The sequence below is a fragment of the Aquila chrysaetos genome, chromosome Z (genome assembly GCF_900496995.4).
Source record: "Aquila chrysaetos chrysaetos chromosome Z, bAquChr1.4, whole genome shotgun sequence".
NCBI classification, from domain to species: domain Eukaryota; kingdom Metazoa; phylum Chordata; class Aves; order Accipitriformes; family Accipitridae; genus Aquila; species Aquila chrysaetos.
Window position 1 is genome coordinate 29,020,087 of NC_044030.1, and position 6,213 is coordinate 29,026,299.

A 6,213-nucleotide genomic window follows, 5' to 3' on the forward strand; every position below is an offset into this window, starting at 1 on the left:
CAGCTTCATCTCTATTCCCTAGCGGCAGGAAAGGGTTTGATCTGTTTCTGCCTGCAAGAGATTGCTGAGTAGTCATGGTTGCTCATCAAAAAACTGAGATTCTTTCTCAAAGCTGTGGGTGTTTTTCCTCACCTAATTGGAGATTAACCATAATGTCTAAGAGCTGAAACAGCAAGTTTCATGAACTTGTTTAGATTTTAGGTTATTTCTATTAGTAATTCCTGAGACTGAAAGCACATCTAGGGCTGGATTAGTAGGTCATGAAAGATTTTAAAGGATGTAAATTTTGTTTTCTTGTGAAATTTCATCTTTGCAAACAGCAATGGCACCTAAAAGAATCAATCAAATGGGAAATCCATGGATGGCTAAACAACGTTCAATACATCTTTACTAATGCAGAAATAAACTGCCAGTAAAGAGTTCTTAAGAAAAAATAGCATATTCTTAGAGTTTTTTAAGAACAAATTCATCTTATGCTTGTTTTACACCACAGACAGTTTTCCTTGTGCAACACATAATTCCAGATCTTTGCAATAGCTACATTTCCAAACCTAGAGTGAACACCAACCCTGTTCATCATTAAACTTCCCTCCAAGTTCCACTCTCTATTTTTGATTGGAGATGAGTTGGCATAAATTTTTGGTTCACAATTCATTTTTCAGTGAAATAAGTATTGGTTAAAACAGACCTTCTGAGCAGAAAAGTACATTTTTCCAAGGTTTTTTTTTTTTAATGTAAGTGAAGCAAAATACATTAAAATGGAAGTATTTCAATGGTTAGAAGACAGTACAACCAATATAAGCTTTGCTTCAATTAGAAGGTGTTATTTCCTTTTGGTTGTTAAAGTTTTAACAAAGGAGCAATCAGCTTTCCTGAAAAATTAAATCACTGGTAAAAAACATCTTTTGCTCAGTGGCTTATCCAACAAGATCAATTGCATCACTGTTGTCTGGTGGGACACAGTAGCTTAGACAGGTTCTTGGCATTATTGTTGACAATGGCCATCTGAAGCTCAACAGGTGTCAAAGTATGCTGCACCCAGGACACATTCTGACTTACCTTGCCACGTCCAGCTTATTTCTACATGAAATTTGTATGGCCAAGGTGGACAGGCTGAGATATAAATAAATGAAGATATCTAACAGGATTGCTATCCACTGGATTCAGATTCTCATGGAATATTTTTCTTTTATCATGTAAGTCTCCTGCTGCAGAACTGAGCTCAGCAGATAGACTTGGGTTATTTGCATGTTTCAGTGGAGAAGTCAGACTATGTGTCATGAGAAACACTAATCAGGAAATAAACACAGCCAGAACCTGAGGCAAATGGACACTGTACACAATGTATAGTTACAATGGTCTCAATGTACACACAATTTATTTTGATTCCTACAAAGGAATACTACGAAGGAGGTATGTCTGTATGAGGTGGAACCATTTCTCATTAAGCAAGAATGGAAAAGTACCTAGGGTTAATACTCTTGCTACACATACAATATCTCCATACACAGTTTTTTCTCAAGCTTTTTAAACTCCTTTCTGTCACCAAATGCTTTTTTAGGAAAGAAATAGCAAGACACTGTGTGTACCCATTGTTATTCAGTGAAAGTCAGTAGGCAATACTAGAGTAAGCTCAAAAGAGTAAATGGCATTTAAAACACATAATTTCCCTTCTTACTCTTCAGCAGTTGTGTTCTATATAAATTCAAACCCTGATTGACTACAATGTACAGTCACATGCTAAGTGATCCACTGTGATCTGAAGGGTTTGTTACTGAAGTAGGTAAGACAGACAAAAGATGAATGCAAAAATGGAGCAGAAGGAGATGAAGTAAATTAAGTAAATCTAGGAAGGCACATCTGGGACTACAGTGCAAGTCTCTTCGTGTAGTACTGGACTCTGTAACTAGTAGGCCAAATTGAGGAAAATCTCCAATTTACCCAACTGAGAAACCTGATATCTTCACATGAATTACAGTTAAGCTAAACAGAACCTGAAGAACACCAACAGTTTGGGATTTGTTTGTTTGGTTTTTTTTTCATTGTTTCCCTTTCATATCTTCAAATAAAGAAGACTTGCTGGGTTTTGTGATAGATTGCAGGATACTATTGATATAAACTACATTTACACACATTTCAGTCCAAAGACAGGTAAACAACATTTGTACAAGAATACGTAGACAAAAAACTATTCTTATGTAAACATACAGAAATCATTGAAAATGTGAATGTAAAACATTCTGACATAATTTTTTCAACTGAATTTTATTTTGTCAGATAACTATTACACAATGCTTTGTATTAGAGTTGGAAGTGTGAATATAAATTATATTAATTTTCTCAGAGTATCTCAACCACGAAGGTTAATGTGTCAAGTTATAATTTTTGCTTACTAGAAGAATTTCTTTTGTCAAACCTATCAGCATATTTACTTCCACAGTTATATTGTTATTAAAAGTTAACATTGCATTACAGTTTGAACAGCAAACAGCCCATAAGAAAAACACATTACAGTACCTCAGGTCTCTGAGTGAAATCCTTTCTTCACTGAAGTCAATGGCAGCTTGTTACAAGGTTCACTGATGTTGATTTTTCCTTGTTTAAATTAGTGGTCATGATTCAGTTGTTCATACCTACTCTAGATCTAAATATTAAACGTTTTATAATTTTTGTAACATAATTGTTTATATTACAGAGACTGAGCAGTTGATGAATGTTTATTTGTTTGGTGATTTCATGGCCCAAAGATCAATGCAATAATAAAAAAAAATGTTCAAGGCAATTTGATTGTTTTACCACAGATATTCTCACGTTTTCTCCTGAACCTTTTTCAGAAGCACAATGGTGTCTCTGAACAAATAATTCTAAAGAAAAAAAATAGCGGAACAGGTGGATACCAGCACTCACTTGCACTTGCCTGTCACAGGCATGTAATAAACAGATAAACAGTGATTGCATACTCAAAATCCAAGAATGATAGGCATTATTTCTAGTGCCCTTTATTCTTCATGGAACATTTTAAATTCACAGCCTCTGTATTCAAACTATAGAAATCAATTTTGTTGAGTTTTAAATCCAGGCCCCGTGAATATGTGAAGTTCTTACTATACTTGGAAAGATGTCCTCAATTTTGTTTGTTGCTAAGTAACTAGGTTTGTGTGCAACAGAGGATGCTGAGATCATTACAGAGAAGAGGAATAGGACTTATCACTGCTTAGCAAAGTTATTTAGAGTGACTGAGATAGTAATATTGATAAAAAACCCAGGAGGCAAAACAGCCATATACATGAAAACAGAGCTAGACAAAGGGTCCACCTAGGCCTATAATCTCTCTATTAGTGCCCAGGATGGCATCTCTTGGTAAGAATATAGGAATAGAGTGAGCATATAGTAATACTTAGTAAACTTTCCCAACTTCCATCAGTCTGCAATTTAGGAACTTCATGAGCCAGAAGATGATATCTTGGTATGCGATAGCTTTTAATGACTTATTTTCTGATGAATTTGCCAAGATTCTTTCTGAACTCCTATAACCATAAACAATACAACTTATATAAAAAAAAATTGCAGCCAAACTCCATGTTGTGTGAGTAACTGTTTCTTTCTTTTTGTTCCAATCTGCCACCTGCTAACAGTGTCTCTACTACCTATTTTATAACAGGAATTAAACAATAGCTTTCTAATTTACCTTCTCTATCTCACTCAGGATTTTACTGAGTTAGTCCTATCTGTATTATGGCACCCATTGCAAAAAGGAGAAAGAAGCAAGGTCAGTTATTACTCTTTGCAGGAATAAACACCATTCCTCATTGATCTCGGATTCACACAAAACCAGTGTAGCAAGCTAACTGTACTTGAAATATTCTTCCTTTCTGTTCAGTAACTTGCAGATCCAAACAAAGGGCATTTGCTGCATTTTTCCTAGCCAGCAGCCTCTCACTTCTCTCAGATTAAAGGCCATCAACTTTCTAGTTTTACCAATTCAATTCTTCATGTGACTGTGTTCTAAATCGTGTCTGTTAAAAATTCAGATGTTTTAAAGCCTCCAAAACCAGGTTTCATTTTCTGTTGTTTATTCCTTTTAAGTGTGGATGCTTAGGCAACCAAAATTACAGTAGATGTGGGGAGGAAAATCAGAGGGAAGAGGAAAGAACAGAGCTGAAAATCAGAAAGGGTAGAATCTTTAAGCTGGATCTGCAATGAACACAGCACTTACTTAGAAAGTCAATAATATTGTGGAATTCTATGTTGTTATATTGATGACAGGAAAAATGCTGTCTGTAGTAGTGAACATGTTCATGCAGTTATAGGAATATACATACCATTAGAAGCTAATTCTGCTAATGAGCTCATCAGGAATTGGCATATCAGGGAACAGTTACATCCACAAAATATGAGCTGAGTGTACACCACTGGAGAAATTTGCTCTTTTTTTCAAAGAAGTTGCTGCAGTGAAATAGCTGCTTTCATAATTTAAAAAAGAAAACATTCCATGTTTTTCTCAGCAGTGTGATTGTACTGGTGTAAACCACTCAATTCAAACTGACAGAAGAAAATAAAAGAAACCATAGAAAGGAATGTCTATTCATTATTTACACCTCAATTTATAAAAATAAACTTATCAAACTCTCTAGGCATATACATCAATTTTGAAACCATAGAAGCTAAAAGACAGCTAAATCGATTTTTAAAAGATAAGTCAAAGTTGAAGGATATTCTTGAGTCATGGATGAAATTCTTATCTGATGGTATCTAACAGGTAAAACTGGGCCACCTAAGTGTTTGTCTCGATGCACCAAAGCATTTCACCAGAGTAAAGCATGTCGTAAAGTCTATTACTGTTCAGAAAAGTATTCAGTGAATTTTTCTCAGAAAAATACAAAAGCACATTTTTACATACACTCTTTTGAATTGTTTTGGAAATATTTCATTAGGCTTCTTATTTCCAATCATTTGATTATATCAAGCAATAAGACGTCTGTGTTAGCTTTAACAATGAGACTGATTTTGAAAGTCATGTTATTGGCTAAACCAATAGTTTATGTCTAAATTGCAGTGTCCAAAAAACATTAATGTTAGTTAATGTAACTAAATATCAAAAAACTGGAGCAACAATCAATGTTCATTTAGTTGCTGTATTTCTCCTTTTTTCATCTGTATGGTCTATATCAGATAACCTGTACCCCATTAAAAGTAGTATCCTTAAAAATAAGTTTTTAGGTAGTCTTTTATGAGGTAAATTAAAAAACTGATGCAGGAGGACAAGTAGGAGAAATGGAGCAGGTCTAGGAGATCAAAGGTAGAAAGGTTATTGAAAGTGAAAGTATGGTAAACTTGTATTATCTCAGTGTATTATAATACCTAAGTGCAGTATTCTGATTTTAGCCCTTACTCCTGATTAATTACGGGTTAAAGTTTGTTGAAAGGCAAGTTGTAACAAGCTCAATCCAGGCACTTTTCTGCAAAACTTTCAGTTTGCAGAAGAATAAGCTAAGACCATCACACATTTTGAAAGGAAACCACAAATTTCACCTATCTTTTTCTTCTTTTTTGCTATTTCTAGAAAATAAAACAGTAATAAAATTTCTTGTATGGAATTAATAACCAGGTTATTTACTATCTACTGTAAATGTGCACCTGATGAGGATGAATTCACACAATATTTCAAAATACAGAAAAGAAAAAAAAAAAAAAAAGAAAAGCCTCCAGAAGCTGTATTGTCTTCTATACATATCCTCATAAGTTTTTACAAAACAACCAGGCTTAAATTCACTTCATGCTCAGTCATATTCACATAGCTCTAGTAATTCTGTTCCACATAATCCAAGGAGCAATCAAAGGTCACTCTCCTGCTCCTTGGATTCCAAGCCAATCCCCTGACAAGGTTATATATTTCCACCTTTCTGTTGCACATGATAAGGTCTCTCCATTCCCACATGACACACAATCCTGACACTTAAAACATAGTTCTTTTTTCTAAGTAAGCACCAGTTATGGAAGCATAGCAATATAAAAGTCTTTGAAATGCAGTGGAGACTGGGTTTTCATTTTGCAATCAGATTTGATATCATGTAATAAAAGGCTTTTTTAGTTTTAACATTTGATCTTAATGTTTAAAGGAATATGAAGTCCTGAACTTGTTTCTCAATCTGTATTTCATTTCAGATCTCCCTAACATATAGCATTAAAAGAATCCTTGTTTAGAATCTTCCC